This window comes from Salvelinus fontinalis, chromosome 11 (genome assembly GCF_029448725.1).
Source record: "Salvelinus fontinalis isolate EN_2023a chromosome 11, ASM2944872v1, whole genome shotgun sequence".
NCBI lineage: Eukaryota > Metazoa > Chordata > Actinopteri > Salmoniformes > Salmonidae > Salvelinus > Salvelinus fontinalis.
In genome coordinates, this window is record NC_074675.1 from 3,647,109 (window position 1) to 3,667,785 (window position 20,677).

Genomic DNA, 20,677 nt, shown 5'->3' on the forward strand with positions numbered 1-20,677 from the left:
GCCAGGGGATGGTTTGTGTGGAAGATAAGGTTGCTGATGTTCCCATTTTTGTAATAGTCAGCAAAAAGTGTCTCTTGATTTTCCATAAGGAGCTTCATTTTGTGATCTTTTTTTGCCTTATCATTCTTTACACTCACCGGGTACTGTATTTTAATTACCTCTGAACAGCGGGAGGCAGCTTCTAAGGCCTCTCCATTTGTTTGGGGTAGACTATTCGACTCTCCTGCCATTGTTGGGCTAATGGGCTTTGACACCTCTCACTTGACACGTAAGTGCTAGTTGAAGATGTATCAAGCTTGGCAGAATTATGTTACCATTCAGTCCTTATAAAGTAATGTCATGTATTTTTCTTCTTGGCTTTTGGAAATAGAATATAGTTTCAGACTAAACATTACTCACTCAGTTCCAGGTTGGGTGGTGTTTTCAGGTTTCTGTTGTTTTCCAGAGAATTTATATAGAATTTATATAGAATTATAATCCTTGGTTGTTGTGAACTTTTCAGGTGATTCTGTAATTCCGTCCAAAATCAGGTTGTAGGTTTTGAGTTTTGATTTGAAGTGAGTGTTATGTTTTAGAGGGTAGCATCCTGTATGTGTTCCTGACAAAAAATCCAAGTTTATCTAACTCTAAATCTATATTTTTTAAAGAAAATGCTGAAAAATGCAGGAGCTCATCTGATCGTGACCTCTCTACCCACGTCTCTCTCTCTCTCTCTCTCTCTCTCTCTCTCTCTCTCTCTCTCTCTCTCTCTCTCTCGTGTCTGTTTGTTTTCCATGTAATGTGTAATTTCTATGTATGCTGAATTAGGAATTTACAAATAATTCTTATATATACCTTCTGCTGTTGCGAAGAGAATAGGATGTTATGGAGAAAAATCTGTTGGTAGAACAAGGCTATGTATGTTTGTGCACATGGAAGTCAGTAATGTATGTTTACTGTAGGTTAATGAGGCACAACAAATGTGATGTGATTAAAAAGGGCATTTAGTTGACTAAAAGGGGACACCTTTTTCGTCATTTTGACAATTAGACTAATTCATTATTCAAATGACAAAAATTTGACTTAATTACATTTTATTCAAAATGACTAAGACTAGACTAAATCTAAGAAAAGCGTGCCAAAATGAGCACAGGTAGAGTCCTGGTTATACAGGATGAGCCTGAACAAAGGTAGAGTCCTGGTTATACAGGATGAGCCTGAACACAGGTAGAGTCCTGGTTATATAGGATGAGTCTGAACACAGGTAGAGTCCTGGTTATACAGGATGAGCCTGAACAAAGGTAGAGTCCTGGTTATACAGGATGAGCCTGAACACAGGTAGAGTCCTGGTTATATAGGATGAGTCTGAACACAGGTAGAGTCCTGGTTATATAGGATGAGCCTGAACACAGGTAGAGTCCTGGTTATATAGGATGAGCCTGAACACAGGTAGAGTCCTGGTTATACAGGATGAGCCTGAACACAGGTAGAGTCCTGGTTATATAGGATGAGCCTGAACACAGGTAGAGTCCTGGTTATATAGGATGAGCCTGAACACAGGTAGAGTCCTGGTTATATAGGATGAGCCTGAACACAGGTAGAGTCCTGGTTATATAGGATGAGCCTGAACACAGGTAGAGTCCTGGTTATATAGGATGAGCCTGAACACAGGTAGAGTCCTGGTTATATAGGATGAGTCTTGACTGGAATACAGTCTACACAGAGCATTCAGAAAGTAATCAGACCCCTTGACTTTTCCACATTTTGTTATGTTACAGCCTTATTCTAATATTGATTTGAATATTTTTGGGCCACTCATCAATATAAACATAATGAACCACACACCACACCTGGTAACAAGCTCTGTCTCAGATCCATCAGAACAGAATAAATATCTTATTTACATAAGTGTTCAGACCCTTTCCTCAATACTTTGATGAAGCACAATTTGCAGTGATTCCAGCCTCGAGGCTTCTTGGGTATAACGCTACAAGCTTGGCACACCTTTAATTGGAGAGTTTCTCACATTCTTCTCTGCAGATCCTCTCTAGCTCTGTCTCAGAGCCATCAGTACGGAACCACACACCACCATAACTGTTAACACGCTCTCTCCTCCCAACAGAACCTCCCCATCTCAGCAGGCCACAGACTAAAACACCTGTCTCTCCTCTGAAACCTAATACATGTCTCCTCCTCTTTGTTAATACCAAGATGGCGCCGACGGAGAAGAGCGACATCTTACAAGTTGCAACCCAACTTTGTAGTCACTTTACCCTGCCTTCATGTACATATCAACCTCAAATACCGTATTATTATCTATCCTGATGCCTAGTCACTTTACCCTGCCTTCATGTACATATCTACCTCAAATACCGTATTATTATCTATCCTGATGCCTAGTCACTTTACCCTGCCTTCATGTACATATCTACCTCAAATACCTTATTATTATCTATCCTGATGCCTAGTCACTTTACCCTGCCTTCATGTACATATCTATCTCAAATACCTTATTATTATCTATCCTGATGTCTAGTCACTTTACCCTGCCTTCATGTACATATCTACCTCAAATACCTTATTATTATCTATCCTGATGCCTAGTCACTAGTCCTCCTGCCTACAGAACCGGTCCTCCATCCAGCCCTCGGCAGCCGTGCGTCAGTACCTCCAGAGCTTCCATGACATTGTGAATGAGGAGCCAATCTACTGGTTGGTGTCTCTGCTGCCCAGAGCCCTGCTCAGACCTTACCTGGCAAAGAACCTGCCCCTGGTTGAGAGGACTAGACCAGGCCCCAGCCCCTGCCTCTACCCCTGGCTAAGCCTCTTCCCCTGCCCCTGCTACCAGTGGGGGGGAGAGGACATGCATTCAGACCAGAGGAACCAGAAGGATGAGTCAGGGACATCTTACAGGTATATTGATGATATTGATTGCCTATGGAGGTTTATAGTGTCTCAAGTCCACATTGTTGTGTTTAATCCTGTCAAGTGTGGTGATATTGTGGAGTGACTCTTTTCTAACCTGTCTCTCTCTCCAGGCATCTACTGGAGAAGTACCAGGATGTGATAGACGTCTATAAGGCTGTCAACATCTTCAGAGTCCAGATGATCAATGAGAAGGCTCTCTTCACCTCCAGGTGCAGTTAGGTCTACAGTTAGCCTGACTTAGGTCTACAGTTAGCCTGACTTAGGTCTACAGTTAGCCTGACTTAGGTCTACAGTTAGCCTGACTTAAGTCTACAGTTAGCCTGACTTAGGTCTACAGTTAGCCTGACTTAGGTCTACAGTTAGCCTGACTTAGGTCTACAGTTAGCCTGACTTAAGTCTACAGTTAGCCTGACTTAGGTCTACAGTTAGCCTGACTTAGGTCTACAGTTAGCCTGACTTAGGTCTATAGTTAGCCTGACTTAGGTCTACAGTTAGCCTGGTCCTGCTATCCAAGTCTACAGTTAGCCAGGTCCTGCTATCTAATTCTACAGTTAGCCTGGTCCTGCTATCTAATTCTACAGTTAGCCTGGTCCTGTTATCTAATTCTACAGTTAGCCTGGTCCTGCTATCTAATTCTACAGTTAGCCTGGTCCTGCTATCTAATTCTACAGTTAGCCAGGTCCTGCTATCTAATTCTACAGTTAGCCTGGTCCTGCTATCTAATTCTACAGTTAGCCTGGTCCTGTTAACTAATTCTACAGTTAGCCTGGTCCTGATATCTAATTCTACAGTTAGCCTGGTCCTGCTATCTAATGCTACAGTTAGCCAGGTCCTGCTATCTAATTCTACAGTTAGCCTGGTCCTGCTATCTAATTCTACAGTTAGCCAGGTCCTGCTATCTAATTCTACAGTTAGCCTGGTCCTGCTTTCTAATTCTACAGTTAGCCTGGTCCTGCTATCTAATTCTACAGTTAGCCTGGTCCTGCTATCTAATTCTACAGTTAGCCAGGTCCTGCTATCTAATTCTACAGTTAGCCTGGTCCTGCTAACTAATTCTACAGTTAGCCTGGTCCTGCTAACTAATTCTACAGTTAGCCTGGTCCTGCTATCTAATTCTACAGTTACTCTGGTCCTGCAAACTACGTTTACTGTTAGCCTGGTCCTGCTAACTAAGTTTACTGTTAGCCTGGTCCTGCTAACTAAGTCTACAGTTAGTTAGGTCCTGCTAAACAAGTCTTGCCAGGTCTCCCTCGCAAAACAGGCTCTCAACCCTACGGATCTCCATAGCCTGGGTACCAGTCTATTTTGTGATAACATTCTACTCCTTGTCAACATAATTTGGCATATGACATGGAGTACAGGAAGTGGAATCCCAACTAGCAAATTTGGTTAGTTGAAGTTGTGGGAACGTACATTTTTGGTTTACCATTGGATCTGGGAAAACTTAGCCTGTTCTGGGAACCTTAAGTTTAAGGTTGCAGGGAGGTTTCTGAGAACGTCTTACTATGCTTCCAGGGAGGTTCTGAGAACGTCTTACTATGGCTCCAGGGAGGTTCTGAGAACGTCTTACTATGGCTCCAGGCAGGTTCTAAGAACGTCTTACTATGGTTCCAGGGAGAGTCTGAGAACATCTAACTATGGCTCCAGGGAGGTTCTGAGAATGTCTTACTATGGTTCCAGGGAGGTTCTAAGAACGTCTTACTATGGCTCCAGGGAGGTTCTGAGAACGTCTTACTATGGTTCCAGGGAGGTTCTGAGAACGTCTTACTATGGTTCCCTGAAAGTTTTCCTGGGAGGTTTTATTAACGCTGAGAGAAATTTTGAGTTTTTTTTTTACTTCCTTAAAACGTTCACTGAATGTTTCAATAATTATTTTATTGAAAGTGTTTTTTTTGGCTTAACTATGATCTCTGTATTAATGTTTAATGTCTCTGTGATATTCATCTCTGTATTAATGTTTCATGTCTCTGTGATGTTCATCTCTGTATTAATGTTTAATGTCTCTGTGATGTTCATCTCTGTATTAATGTTTCATGTCTCTGTGATGTTCATCTCTGTATTAATGTCTCTGTGATGTTCATTTCTGTATTAATGTTTCATGTCTCTGTGATGTTCATCTCTGTATTAATGTTTAATGTCTCTGTGATGTTCATCTCTGTATTAATGTTTCATGTCTCTGTGATGTTCATCTCTGTATTAATGTTTCATGTCTCTGTGATGTCCATCTCTGTATTAATGTTTCATGTCTCTGTGATGTTCATCTCTGTATTACTAGCTGGCAGAGTATTATATCTGAGGTCATATGTAATGTTTTCTCCGGCTGCAGCGTCCTAATACTTTAAATATCAAATAAATTCTATAAATCAATGAATATCTGATGTAATCTAATCCGCCTGTGTAATATTATCCTAGTTGGTTTCCCACTGGTGACGAGGAGGAAGTGGAGTATCAACTCAGCCTGTGGTCTGAGGAGTCTGGACCTGACGTTAGGGTGAGTGATGTGTTTATTTATGACATGTTTATCTTGTATTGAAATCAGTCGAGAATTGTGCACATTTAAAAAATATATATTTCACCTTTATTTAACCTGGTAGGCTAGCTGAGAACAAGTTCTCATTTACAACTGTGACCTGGCCAAGATAAAGCAAAGCAGTTCGACACATACAACAACACAGAGTTACACATAAACAAACATACAGTCAATAATACAGTAGAAAAGTCTATATACAGTGTGTGCAAATGAGGTAGGATAAGAGAGGTAAGGCAATAAATAGGCCATGGTGGCGAAGTAATTACAATATAGCAATTAAACACTGGAGTGGTAGATCTGCAGTAGATGAATGTGCAAGTAGAGATCCTTGGGTGCAAAATAGCAAGATAAATAAATAAATACAGTATGGGGATGAGGTAGTTGGATGGGCTATTTACAGATGGGCTATGTACAGGTGCAGTGATCTGTGATGATTGATAATGTGACTGTTTTTCTTTTTAACAATTACATGTGAAAGATTAGTGGAATCTATGTGGGTAGCTGGACAGGTAGGATGACTGACAGTGAAGGTGAACAGGTGGTCACGTGTCAGGTGACAGAAGAATGGATGAGACTGAGGCAGGAATTCCTTTAACCATAAAGTGGTATATTTACTGAGTAGTCTGTGCTGCATAACAAAGGAAACAAAATAACACGTATCCAATCAAATTCATAATCACAAAGATCAAATCATAACAATCATTCATTATTAACATAATTAGGGAATTCATGAATCCAGTTAATTAAGAAGTCAATAGTAATCACCTGTGAGTCATTTAGGCTCTTAACTATTTCGCATAAATCATTAAATAAATACAAACAGTGAATGGTCATTCAATCTATAATCTCCTTTAGTTTGATATCAAAGTCGATCAGTTAGCAAACAATGACATTTCTCATTTCACCCTTTCAATTGGTTTTCATGTGTACATGGAATTAATTTAATTACACATTAACCATATCGATTGCATAATTGGGCTATGAGGATCCGTATGATCATTTACAATTCACATTACACAATATGTTTGAAGCGTGCGCTCCAAGCCGCGCTCCGTGATAACAACTATAAACAATAACTGATAGCCCACTCTCCCGATCGCAACAGATAGTTCAGATGAAAGGTAACAGAGTCGGTGGACTTACGTGGATTCATGGACGCACAGAACTTCTGGAGCAGACGGAGTTAAGGAAGACGAAAGCAGCGAGATCAGGCGATGCCGTTTTCCTCCTTTTATGTGGATGAGATCTGTCGGTCATTGCCATCTGACCTAATTAAAGCGCTCTGGCCCAGCTGAGTAAGTGGCCATGAATTAAAGGATTATTCCACCAACTCCATGGGCCTTTTCTACAGCCACCCTGGAAATTTGTTAAATTCCACACTCCTCAAAAAGGCTCATTGGTCCCCGTCCTCCGTCCTCTCAGGGAGAGGAATTAGTCGAGCAACTGGCCTAATATATGTCCGGTTCTTTACCTGGATCTCCACTGATCTAACGCGACCATCGGTCCCAGGCATGGTCTTAGTGATACGTCCCACCGGCCAGGAGGCTCGAGGCAGCTGAGGGTCCACCACCATTACTACTTGGCCAGTTTCCAGGCTGGCCATTTCTCTCCGCCATTTCCCTCTGTGCTGTAGGCTTGGTAGGTAATCCCGAATGAATCGGGCCCAGAAATGGTCAGCCAAGATCTAGCTGTGTCGCCACCGGCGTCTGCCAACGAGGTTGGTATCAGCATACATGGCTTGAGGAAGTGACGCATCTCGGCGTCCCATCAAGAGCATATTCGGTGTAACCGGATCGGGGTCAGCGATATCTGCAGAGAGATATCCCAAGGGTTTGGAGTTCAATATCCCTTCCACCTCTATCAGGACGGTCCGCAAGACCGTTTCAGTGACAGTTTGGTACCCCAGGACGACTCGTAAGGCCGTCTTTACAGATTTGATCTCTCGCTCCCATGTTCCTCCAAAAATGAGGAGCTCCTGGAGGGTTAAATTTGAATAAGATTTGTTGGTCCATCAGCTGATCCTTGAGGCTGGGTTCCATGGCCTGGAAGGCTTCCTCCAACCTGGCTTCTCCTGCCTCATTCTTCCGTTCTCATTTACAACTGTGACCTGGCCAAGATAAAGCAAAGCAGTTCGACACATACAACACAGAGTTACACATGGAATAAACAAACATACAGTCAATAATACAATAGAATAAATGTATATACAGTGTGTGCAAATGAGGTAAGATAAGGGAGGTAAGGCAATAAATAGGCCATGGTGGCGAAGTAATTACAATATAGCAATTAAACACTGGAATGGTAGGATGTGCAGAAGATGAATGTGCAAGTAGAGATCCTTGGGTGCAAACGAGCAAGATAAATAAATAAATACAGTATGGGGATGAGGTAGTTGGATGGGCTATTTACAGATGGGCTATGTACAGGTGCAGTGATCTGTGATGATTGATAATGTGACTGTTTTTCTTTTTAACAATTACATGTATTCTCTAACACCCTGCCCCCCCCTCCCAAAACAGTTATTCTTTGTAAAACCCCCAATTTAGACCGGCCCACTGAGCTTAGAGATGGACCGGCCCACTGAGCTTAGAGATGGACCAGCCCACTGAGCTTAAAGATGGACCGCCCATCTGGCCACAAACTGTCCTATGGCCAGTCAGGTTCTGGTTCATAGTGACTCTATTGGGACAGCTATGTCAGGAGAGTCTTACAGATAAGATGTGTTATCGTTCATTGGTCTTGTTTGTCCTGTGCCTTAAATCTGGTTGTTTCTGTCGCCCCTCTCTAGGTGAAGCTGTAGCAGTGCAGCTGTAGAATACAGGGAGCTGTGTGTGTTGGCTTTCACACTGGGCAGGACTGTTCCTCTTGTCAGACATATTCCAATATTCCACTTTTATGTTTGAAACTTCCTCCCCAACAACTACTGTTTAAACTGTTTTAATGCAATAACACAATGAATGTACACATCTAGTAATTGTCAACAAAGGATCTGTAATGAAATAAAAAAAACAGCCGAAAAAGAAGCAGAAAATCAATGATTCTAGAGTGAATACAGCAGCTCATGCCTGCATTCCATACCAGGTCGGCATCTGTGAGTCATTGTTGGTAGAACATGAGCTCTGAACTCGCTCTAATGATTTATTCTTAGTAGCGCAATCGCCAACTCCAAACGTGTGTGTGAGCGTGCGTAAGCATGTAAGGTTTATGTTTGAATTTGTGTGTGTGTGTGTGTGTTATGTGTGTGTGTTGTGTGTGTTATGTGTGTGTGTGTGTGTGTGTGTGTGTGTGTGTGTGTGTGTGTGTGTGTGTGTGTGTGTGTGTGTGTGTGTGTGTGTGTGTGTGTGTGTGTGTGTGTGTGTAAGCATGTAAGGTTTATGTTTGAATTAGTGTGTGTGTGTGTAAGCATGTAAGGTTTATGTTTGAATTTGTGTGTGTGTGTGTGAGCATGTAAGGTTTATGTTTGAATTTGTGTGTGTGTGTGTGAGCATGTAAGGTTTATGTTTGAATTTGTGTGTGTGGCTATATCAGTGTCTTCTTACCTTAGCGCTGCTCTGCTCCTCTATTACTGAGTGATAGACAGTTCTCTCTGTTCCCCTCTCTCCCTCTCTCTCTCCAGGACAGGTGATAGTTTTGATATAATTATTATTTATTTTTAAATAATTTTAGTAAAAACATGTTAATGAGTTCATTACACCTGTTCATTGTTCATTACACCTGTTCAGTATTCATTACACCTGTTCAGTCTTCATTACACCTGTTCAGTGTTCATTACACCTGTTCAGTGTTCATTACACCTGTTCAGTGTTTATTACACCTGTTCAGTATTCATTACACCTGTTCAGTGTTCATTACACCCGTTCTGTGTTCATTACACCTGTTCAGTCTCCATTACACCCGTTCATTACACCTGTTCAGTGTTCATTACACCCGTTCATTACACCTGTTCAGTGTTCATTACACCTGTGCAGTGTTTATTACACCCGTTCAGTGTTCATTACACCTGTTCATTACACCTGTTCAGTGTTCATTACACCCGTTCATTACACCTGTTCAGTGTTCATTACACCTGTTCAGTCTCCATTACACCCGTTCATTACACCTGTTCAGTGTTCATTACACCCGTTCATTACACCTGTTCAGTGTTCATTACACCTGTTCAGTGTTCATTACACCTGTTCAGTGTTCATTACACCTGTTCAGTGTTCATTACACCTGTTCAGTGTTCATTACACCTGTTCAGTGTTCATTACACCCGTTCAGTGTTCATTACACCTGTTCAGTGTTCATTACACCCGTTCAGTGTGAATTTACAGGTGATATTAATGCTATAACTTGGAGACTCTGTCTAGTCTCCCTCCAGAGACAGGGGGGACCGACCCCCGAGCACGGGGCCAATCCAGGGAGCCGGAGCCAATCCCCGGACAGGTGGTCCGAACCACGCCCATAGCCCCTTCATCCAGCTCCCTGTTCCAGCTATAAAGAGAAATTGTAATGGCGTATTTTTGTAGGCACTAACTCCACCATGGTTCGTTCCACAGCTTATGGGGTAATAAATGGCGTTTTTGGTAAATACAGGCTTAGGAAATGTTCTACGTTTTGTTCTATGAGATAATCTTCATCTGCTAACGTCACATTTTGTGATTTTTTTTAAGCATTTATTCACATAAAGGCTTCATAATTGATAAAGGTCATGTTACATTTATTTGACCTTTTATTTATTATTTATTAATTTTATTTATTTATAAATTACTGATATTATCTCAAAGAAGAAAATGTATAAGATCTCCTAAGCCCGTCTTAACCTGATTATTAACAGGATCGGTGGGTCCCCGGCGGGACAGTTGAGCTAACGTCGGCTAATGAGATTAGAAAATATCCCAGGACATTGACATATCTGATATGGGCAGACATATTAAAGTCTTGTTCATCTAACTGCACTGTCAAATTTACGGTAGCTATTACAGTGAAACAATACCGTGCTATTGTTTGAGGAGAGTGCACAGTTATGAACTTGTACATGTATTAATAAACCAACCAGGCACATTTGGGCAGTCTTGATACAACATTTTGAACAGAAATGCAGTGGATGATTGAATCACTCTAAAACTTTGCAGATACACTGCTGCCATCTAGTGGCCATAATCTATATTGTGCCCAGACTCCTAAATTATATAATGGCCTTTCTGTTGCATTTCAATTTTTTTTTTTTTTAAACTTTGTATCATCTTATATTTTACCAGATATAATGTGTTATATTCTCCTACGTTAATTTCACATTTCCACAAATTTCAAAGTGTTTCCTTTCAAATGGTATCAAGAATATGCATATCCTTGCTTCAGGTCCTGAGCTTCAGGTAGTTAGATTTGGGTATTGCATTTCAGGCAAGCTAAATGTGGTTATCACTGTCATAATCTATGCCCTGAGAAAATTATTCAGTTCCTCCACATTGAAATGAATGGGTCTCCTTGTTCTGTGGGGAGTTTGTTGTAGTTATCATCTATGGTACGATGTGATAATAAAGCACATCCCAATGCTGCCCATTCTGTCTCATCAATATACTCCACAATGCATACAGGTATGACCTATGACCCCCCAAAGTGGACCCATAGAGATGTCACTCCAATTTATTTATACATTATTTCATACCTCAAGGTAATAACATATCAATTGCTTTATTTGGCAAAGATTGTTCCCTGATAATACAAAATTACATTGCATATCCTCAATCCTGTTTGTTCAAATTACCAATGCCAGTGATAACCATATTTAGCTCCCTCCTACAAGTGGTTGTCAAACCAAAACATAACCCACAGACATGGACCTTAATGAAAATTGTCATTAGACTTTGCCACACCAAAGTGGGACAATGTGTGAAATGTGTCCCTCTGGGCCGTGGACTGATTTGGGATCCATACTGTTTATTTATTTTTTTTATTTTTTTATTTAACCTTTATTTAACCAGGTAGGCAAATTGAGAACACGTTCTCATTTACAATTGCGACCTGGCCAAGATAAAGCAAAGCAGTTCGACACATACAACAACACATAGTTACACATGGAGTAAAAACAAACATATAGTCAATAATACAGTGAAAAAAATAAGTCTACAGTATATACAATGTGAGCAAGTGAGGTGAGATAAGGGGGGTGAAGGCAAACAGATATATGTATAAATAAATAAAAATATAAAAAGGCCATGGAGGCGAAGTGAGTACAACACAGCAAGTAAAATAAAAACTAAAAAAAAACACTGGAATGGTTGGTTTGCATTGGAAGAAAGTGCAAAGTAGAGACAGAAATAATGGGGTGCAAAGGAGCAAAATAAATTAATAAATAAATACAGTAGGTAAAGAGGTAGTTGTTTGGGCTAAATTGTAGATGGGTTATGTACAGGTGCAGTAATCTATGAGCTGCTCTGACAGCTGGTGCTTAAAGCTAGTGAGGGAGATAGGTGTTTCCAGTTTCAGAGATTTTTGTAGTTCGTTCCAGTCATTGGCAGCAGAGAACTGGAAGGAGAGGCGTCCAAAGGAAGAATTGGTTTTGGGGGTGACTAGAGAGATATACCTGCTGGAGCGCGTGCTACGGGTAGGTGCTGCTATGGTGACCAGCGAGCTGAGATAAGGGGGGACTTTACCTAGCAGGGTCTTGTAGATGACCTGGAACCAATGGGTTTGGCGACGAGTATGAAGCGAGGGCCAGCCAACGAGAGTGTACAGGTCGCAGTGGTGGGTAGTATATGGGGCTTTGGTGACAAAACGGATGGCACTGTGATAGACTGCATCCAATTTATTGAGTAGGGTTTTGGAGGCTATTTTGTAAATGACATCACCGAAGTCGAGGATTGGTAGGATGGTCAGTTTTACAAGGGTATGTTTGGCAGCATGAGTAAAGGATGCTTTGTTGCGGAATAGGAAGCCAATTCTAGATTTGACTTTGGATTGGAGATGTTTGATGTGGGTCTGGAAGGAGAGTTTACAGTCTAACCAGACACCTAGGTATTTGTAGTTGTCCACATATTCTAAGTCAGAGCCGTCCAAAGTAGTGATGTTGGACAGGCGGGCCGGAGCAGGCAGCGATCGGTTGAAGAGCATGCATTTGGTTTTACTTGTATTTAAGAGCAGTTGGAGGCCACGGAAGGAGAGTTGTATGGCATTGAAGCTCGCCTGGAGGGTTGTTAACACAGTGTCAAAAGAAGGGCCAGAAGTATACAGAATAGTGTCGTCTGCGTAGAGGTGGATCAGAGAATCACCAGCAGCAAGAGCGACATCATTGATGTAAACAGAGAAGAGAGTCGGTCCAAGAATTGAACCCTGTGGCACCCCCATAGAGACTGCCAGAGGCCCGGACAACAGACCCTCCGATTTGACACACTGAACTCTATCAGAGAAGTAGTTGGTGAACCAGGCGAGGCAATCATTAGAGAAACCAAGGCTGTCGAGTCTGCCAATGAGGATGTGGTGATTGACAGAGTCAAAAGCCTTGGCCAGGTCAATGAATACGGCTGCACAGTATTGTTTCCTATCGATGGCGGTTACGATATCGTTTATGACCTTGAGCGTGGCTGAGGTGCACCCATGACCAGCTCTGAAACCAGATTGCATAGCGGAGAAGGTGTGGTGTGATTCGAAATGGTCGGTAATCTGTTTGTTGACTTGGCTTTCGAAGACCTTAGAAAGGCAGGGTAGGATAGATATAGGTCTGTAGCAGTTAGGGTCAAGGGTGTCCCCCCCTTTGAAGAGGGGGATAACCGCAGCTGCTTTCCAATCTTTGGGTATCTCAGACGACACGAAAGAGAGGTTGAAGAGGCTAGTAATAGGGGTGGCAACAATTTCAGCAGATAGTTTTAGAAAGAAAGGGTCCAGATTATCTAGCCCGGCTGATTTGTAAGGGTCCAGATTTTGCAGCTCATTAAGAACATCAGCTGACTGTATTTGGGAGAAAGAGAAATGGGGAAGGCTTGGGCGAGTAGCAGAGGGGAGGGCAGTGCTGTTGTCCCGGGTAGGGGTAGCCAGGTGGAAAGCATGGCCAGCCGTAGAAAAATGCTTATTGAAATTCTCAATTATAGTGGATTTGTCGGTGGTGACAGTGTTTCCTATCTTCAGGGCGGTTGGAAGCTGGGAGGAGGTGTTCTTATTCTCCATGGACTTTACGGTGTCCCAGAACTTTTTTGAATTTGTGTTGCAGGAAGCAAATTTCTGCTTGAAAAAGCTAGCCTTGGCTGTTCTAACTGCCTGTGTATATTGGTTTCTGGCTTCCCTGAAAAGTTGCATATCACGGGGGCTGTTCGATGCTAATGCAGAACGCCATAGGATGTTTTTCTGTTGGTTAAGGGCAGTCAGGTCAGGAGAGAACCAAGGGCTATATCTGTTCCTGGTTCTAAATTTCTTGAATGGGGCATGCTTATTCAAGATGGTGAGGAAGGCATTTTTAAAAAATGACCAGGCATCCTCTACTGACGGGATGAGATCAATATCCTTCCAGGATACCCCGGCCAGGTCAATTAGGAAGGCCTGCTCGCTGAAGTGTTTCAGGGAGCGTTTGACAGTGATGAGTGGAGGTCGTTTGACCGCTGACCCATTACGGATGCAGGCAATGAGGCAGTGATCGCTGAGATCTTGGTTAAAAACAGCAGAGGTGTATTTGGAGGGCAAGTTTGTTAGGATGATATCTATGAGGGTACCCGTGTTTACGGAATTAGGGTGGTACCTGGTAGGTTCATTAATAATTTGTGTGAGATTGAGGGCATCAAGCTTAGATTGTAGGGTGGCTGGGGTGTTGAGCATGTTCAAATTTAGGTCACCTAGCAGCACGAGCTCTGAAGATAGATGGGGGGCAATCAGTTCACATATAGTGTCCAGAGCACAGCTGGGGGCAGAGGGTGGTCTATAGCAGGCGGCAACGGTGAGAGACTTGTTTTTAGAGAGGTGGATTTTTAAAAGTAGAAGTTCAAATTGTTTGGGAACAGACCTGGATAGTATAACAGAACTCTGCAGGCAGTCTTTGCAGTAGATTGCAACACCGCCCCCTTTGGCCGTTCTATCTTGTCTGAAAATATTGTAATTGGGGATAAAAATGTCAGAATTTTTGGTGGTCTTTCTAAGCCAGGATTCAGACACGGCTAAAACATCCGGGTTGGTAGAGTGTGCTAAAGCAGTGAACAGAACAAACTTAGGGAGGAGGCTCCTAATGTTAACATGCATGAAGCCAAGGCTATTACGGTTACAGAAGTCATCAAAAGAGAGCGCCTGGGGAATAGGAGTGGAGCCAGGTACTGCAGGGCCTGGATTCACCTCTACATCACCAGAGGAACAGAGGAGAAGTAGGATAATGGTACGGCTAAAAGCTATGAGAATTGGTCGCCTAGAGCTACCAGAGCAGAGAGTAAAAGGAAGTTTCTGGGGGCGATAAAATAGTTTAAAGGAATAATGTACAGACAAAGGTATGGTAGGATGTGAATACAGTGGAGGTAAACCTAGGTATTGAGTGATGATGAGAGAGATCTTGTCTCTAGAAACATCATTGAAACCAGGTGATGTCATCGCATATGTGGGTGGTGGAACTGCAGGGTTGGATATGGTATAGAGAGCAGGGCTAGAATCTCTACAGTGAAATAAGCCAATAAACACTAACCAGAACAGCAATGGACAATGCATATTTACATTAAGGAGAGGCAAGCTTAATCAAGTGATAAATAAGGGTCCAGTGAGTAGAGGTTGGTTGGGGTCGTGGCGATCCAGACAGCTGGCCGGGTATATGGCTATCGGTAGCAGCATAGGATGGAGGTCTGTTTGTAGATACCTCGTGCGTTTCCGTCGGTAGGTTCCGTGTAGTGGGGTTTTGTTCAGATAGCAGCCGATAAGACAGCTAACGATTAGCGGGCCTCAGATGAGCGTTCAGGTAACGCCGGGACGGAGGTGCCGGTTGGATAAATCCCTCGGGCAGATAACGTCGGCAGTCAGTCGTGAAGGCCCGGTGGGGTTCCGTATCTGCAGCAGCAACAAAGAAGCGGGTCCGGATGGTGATGGAACTCCTCAGCTGGCTAGCTCCAGCATGATTTGAGTTAGCTCCGGGGTCGACGTAAGCCAATAGTCACACGGTATGCAGCTAGCTAGCTGCGAAATCAAGGTGCACGTGTCCAGAGGCTGCGGTTGGAATCCGGGGAAACTGAGAGAAAAAAAGTCCCGGAATGCTCCGGTCCGAGTCGCGTTGCACAAAAGTGCCGGTAGATTATCGAGCTAGAGGAATAGCTGATGACCGCAAAAACGTGGGCAGCTGAAACACCAACGCTAGCCAGCAAACCGGCTAATTTCGGGGCAGCTACAGATTAGCTTCTGGCTAGCTATCGGAGTAGCTTCTGGATTAGCTTTCAGGCTAGCTTCTGAATTAGCCCCTGGCTATCTTCCACGATGGATTTTCAGATTGAGGTAAATAGTACTTATTGTAATTGGTGAAGCGGGTTGCAGGAAAGCTTTTGCAGGAAAGCTTTTGTAGTTGAGTTCTTGGATAATAAAATAAATAAAAGATATGTGGAGAAAAGGTGTAAATATATATATATACAGGACACGACACGACAACACGGAAAAATACGTCTGAACTGCTAAGCCACCTTGGTGCTTCTGTGTCCTCAATCATTGTCCATATTTGGTTCTTATTGTTTATTATGCTGTTTTTGTGTTAATTCATAATGTATATATATATGTTTTACTGTGAGCAATAAAATCAGATTCTGTTGTCATTGATACCAGAAAAGGGTCAAACCGACTGACTGGCGCTACACAGACTCTCTGTGATGACAAACAAATGTCATTCTAGAGCTCAATACCACAAATACAGTTGATCTTTTTTAATTTCTATACATCAACAATCTATACAATTTTGATGTATATAATTGTTTCTATAAGTCCATGTGAAAACAAATCCCTTCCATCGTTTATTCACTATTTTATAGAAACAATATGTTCCTCCAGCCTCCGTCGTGAATAGTGATTTCCTACTCATTGTAATGACACAATACATCCACTAGATGGGGGTGTTTTGACTAAAGTACCTACTTTTCCAAAACCCCATCTGTTTGATCGTTAGATTCATGTATTAATAGTCACTTCCCTTTTCCAAGACACAAAGCCCGGATGAAAATATTGTTTCTACAAAGGAATTAATAAACTGTTTAGGAAGCTGCAGTGGAGGAAGAACCTCGGTCATTCCATAGGCAATTTATTCTGGAACAGAGTAATTAACCAGATCAGGCTTTATTTATATAGCACATTTCAGACAAGGAATGCAACACAATGCACTTCTTAGGAAAAAACTATGAAAATTAACACGGAAATATGTACTACTCTAGAATCATAAGAGGATAAAAAATAATAATAATAATAAAAATGTTCTAACTAAAAGAGTTAAAAAGCATCCTAAGGTAAATGCACACCTGTTCAGTGTTCATGTACAGGTGATTAGAATGCTTGTTATGGACATTTTTACACCTGTTCATTACACCCGTTCAGCCTGTTGGGTAAGGAATGGCATTTTTGGAGTTGTTTTAGGATTATTGCCAAAAACAATTTATTTGGTAGCTAATGTCACATTTTGTGATTTAAAAAAATAATTGATGTATCGAAAAAAAGCACATAACGGTTCCATAATTCAAAAAGGTATTTTCTTATTTTAATTAGCTATCCATCATCGTTCCTTGTCTGAAGTATCAAGCACTAAGTCCATGTGAAAAAAAACGATGACACTTCCCATCCACAGATGGGATTGTTTTGAGAAAAGTACCTACTTTGTTTGATAAATAAATTAAAGCAATAATAGTCACTATACTTTCCAAACCACAAAGGCTGGATTAAAATGTTTTCTTAAAAGGAATTTATAAACTGTTAAGGAGGCAGCGGAGGAAGGACCAGGGTGAAACATCTGAGAGAAATAAGCTTAATGTGCGCATTGAAAATGTCGGCCATCTTGTATTTTTGCCCATCTTTTATTTCCGGCCATCTTTTATTTATAACACTTTACATGATGATGCATTTATATTTTTGTTCAGTGTATAACTATGTCCATGTGACGATGTGCTGCAAACTGAGATGTCACCGCTCATGTTGGTAATCCAATCTTTTGAGAATTGTCACGGCCGTTGGTGGAAGAAGGTGAAGACCAAAACGCAGCCTGGTAAGTGTTCGTCATGTTTATTCGAAACTGAACACTAAAATGTAAAAACAACAAAGAGACAACCAAAAGCGCTCCGTCAGGTGCAACACACACTAAACAGAAATTAACTACCCACACACACAGGTGGGAACAGGTTACCTAAGTATGGTTCTCAATCAGAGACAACTATTGACAGCTGCCTCTGATTGGGAACCATACCAGGCCAAACACATAGAAATACACAAACATAGAAAAACGAACATAGAATGCCTACCCTAGTCATACCCTGGCCTAACCAAAATAGAGAATTAAAAGCCTCTCTATGGCCAGGGTGTGACAAGAATAGCTGGCTAGCCGTCTGTCCAGTACATAACATGCACATATCTAATGGTATCTTAAGGCTACATCTGCACCGTTTCTTTTGTAATTGATAGGCGGTACATTTACCTACTCATTCCTTTACATTGTCCAAGTTCTGATTTCTCATGAATTCTCCCTTCCTCCTCCAATGTATTCCATATTGCCCATTTCATCTCTAGACAGTAGCAACAAACTATTTAAAACGGTGCTGATTTCAATCAGCATTTTAAAAACGGTAGTAGACATTTACAGTTGACATTTCCTCCATCAGTCTAGCTCAAAGCTATGGAGACTGTTTCACTGTGTCAAAAGTAACAGCACAAAACACACATTATTTTCGCAAAACATAAAATAATAATTGAGTTTTGACTGAATCGGTTATTTATTAAATGTTTCAAAACAATACATTATACTATAGACCTGCTAAATTACTCACATCCAGCATAAAAAAAACATTAGAAACAGAATAAACTAAAATAATTCTGTATTTATTTCTGATGTAACAATTATTCATGAAGTAAATATTGTATGACTTGGTGAAGGTGTGGTAGAATGAAGCTGTTCGTTTTCCTCCCCCCTCCTTCATCCGTTGTGCTCGTTCTACATGGCATTTGGAGATTCCTGTGAACATCAACAGTCATAAACATGTCATTCTGAGCAGCAACATCTTCCTAGAATTTAGACCAGTTGACAATTCAACAGAATTCAGTCTTGTTCATGTTGATGATAGTTACAACATGAGACACATAGCAAGCCATGGTATATCTGTCTCGCCCTGACCTTAGAGATCCTTATTATTCTCCTTGTTTGGTTAGGTCAGGTTGTGACTCGGGTGGGAAAATCTATGTTTTCTGTTTCTTTGTTTTTGGCCGAGTGTGGTTCACAATCAGAGGCAGCTGTCTATCGTTGTCTCTGATTGGGAATCATACTTAGGCAGCCTGTATTCCACCTGAGTTTGTGGCATCTTGTTTTCTGTTTAGTTACTTTTCCCTGACAGAACTGTGCGCGTTCGTTTTCGATTTAGTTATTTTGTTTGAGTGTTTTCTAAAATGAAAATCATGAACACTTTCCATGCTGCGCTTTGGTCTATTCTTTCTACCACCAACGAGAGCCGTTACAATATCAGACCGTATACCACGGGTATGAGTCAATATTACTTGTTCACTGTTGTAATAGCAATAGCAATTGTTTTTAATAGCAATAGGGCACCTTGGGGGTTTGTGGTATATCGCCAATATACCACGGCTAAGGGCTGTATCCAGGCACTCCACGCTGTGTCGTGCTAGGAACAGCTCTTAGCCGTGGTATATTATTCATATATTATACCACGATATTCATATATCATATACAACAAACCCCTGAGGGGCCTTATTGCTTAAACACAACACAGATACAGATTATGAGCATGTGAGGTTTCAAATAATGTTACGACTACTAGCTTGCGCTCTCCCTGCTTTTCCCGAACATGTTTATCTGATATAGCTAGTTATTATTCTAGCTTTCTCATTCAAACAAGGCTTTTGTCCTCCTCGTTCCATCAGAACAACTAGACCCACTCTTAGAAAGAAGGGTTCCAAAAGGGTTTTTCAGCTGTCCCCATAGTAGAAGCATTTTTGGTTCCAGGTAGAACCATTTTGGGTTCCATGTAGAACACTCTGTGGAAAGGGTTCCACATGGAACCCAAAATGGTTCAACTTGGAACCCAAAGGGTTCTACTTGGAAACAAAAGGGTTCTTCAGAAAGTTATCCTATGGGGACAGCAGAATAACTTTTGAAGATCTTATTCCCCATTCTCCATTGTCTAGATTCTGCAGGGAATTAGCCCGTTCTACTAAAACATTAGCTAATAGCTAAGATAGCCAACTTGAGCAAATACATCTCAGCTTCCTAACTGGCGAAGCCAACCAATTAAACAACAAATATACACAAAGTAAACAATGACCTTCTAAACTAATGTTAGTCTCAACCAAATTACGAGTACAAAGAACTATTCTGTTCCACAACGTAACAACCATTAGTTAGAAGCTAGACAGTAGACTATTGCTAGCTAGCTGACCAGCCATGATATTTCAATGAAAAGAAGCTAGTTAGCCAGCGTCAGCTTTGTAGTTCTAACGCTTTGTGGAAAAAGTCGTGTACATTTTTTCCTAAATTTTTCTCACCAAAGCCTTGCTGTAGCGTTTACATTCTGTAAATGTGATAGACTAATTTTAACAATTTGATCCATTGTTAGAAACATCTCCTCCCTCCCTGAGTAAGCGATTCATCGCGACAAGCCTGGGGGTCAAACAAAGTCAATTATTTTGAGGTGGGAGGGGCTACAACGATCAGACTCTTGAGATTGTGCCGGTGCAACACACAGGCGTTGAGAGCGTGTGCGGTGGCACAATTACATGCGTCTGAAAGTTTAAGGAAGGAACACAACTCCATCCAGGTCACCAGGAGGGATCAGCCAATGAATTATACCCGTGAGGAAACATACCATAACAAATACACCATGACAGCGCAATACACAAGGGGTGGAACAGTGGCAAAGGTACCCACAGAACAAACAGAATAATATTAGTCTGAGGAGAGATTAAATAGCATTAATACAACAAAAATAATTCAAAACACACCTTTACTTTACAAAGTTAAACAGATGTATTTTTTCTTTATAATAAGCAGGAGTAATATTCTTAGATCAGAATGACAGCAGACTGTACTTCTATCCATGTCACTAAAGACTAACAGAA

General features: G+C 41.5%; 1 long non-coding RNA gene across 1 annotated transcript; it reads right to left on the bottom strand.

The window, feature by feature from the left end:
• Positions 1-17,604: 17,604 nt before the first annotated feature.
• On the bottom strand, positions 17,605-20,255 carry LOC129864773 (uncharacterized). The gene is made up of 2 exons (XR_008761245.1): positions 20,105-20,255; positions 17,605-18,563 (listed from the first exon to the last, which is right to left on the bottom strand). It is a non-coding gene; the product is annotated as an uncharacterized LOC129864773 (long non-coding RNA).
• Positions 20,256-20,677: the final 422 nt, after the last annotated feature.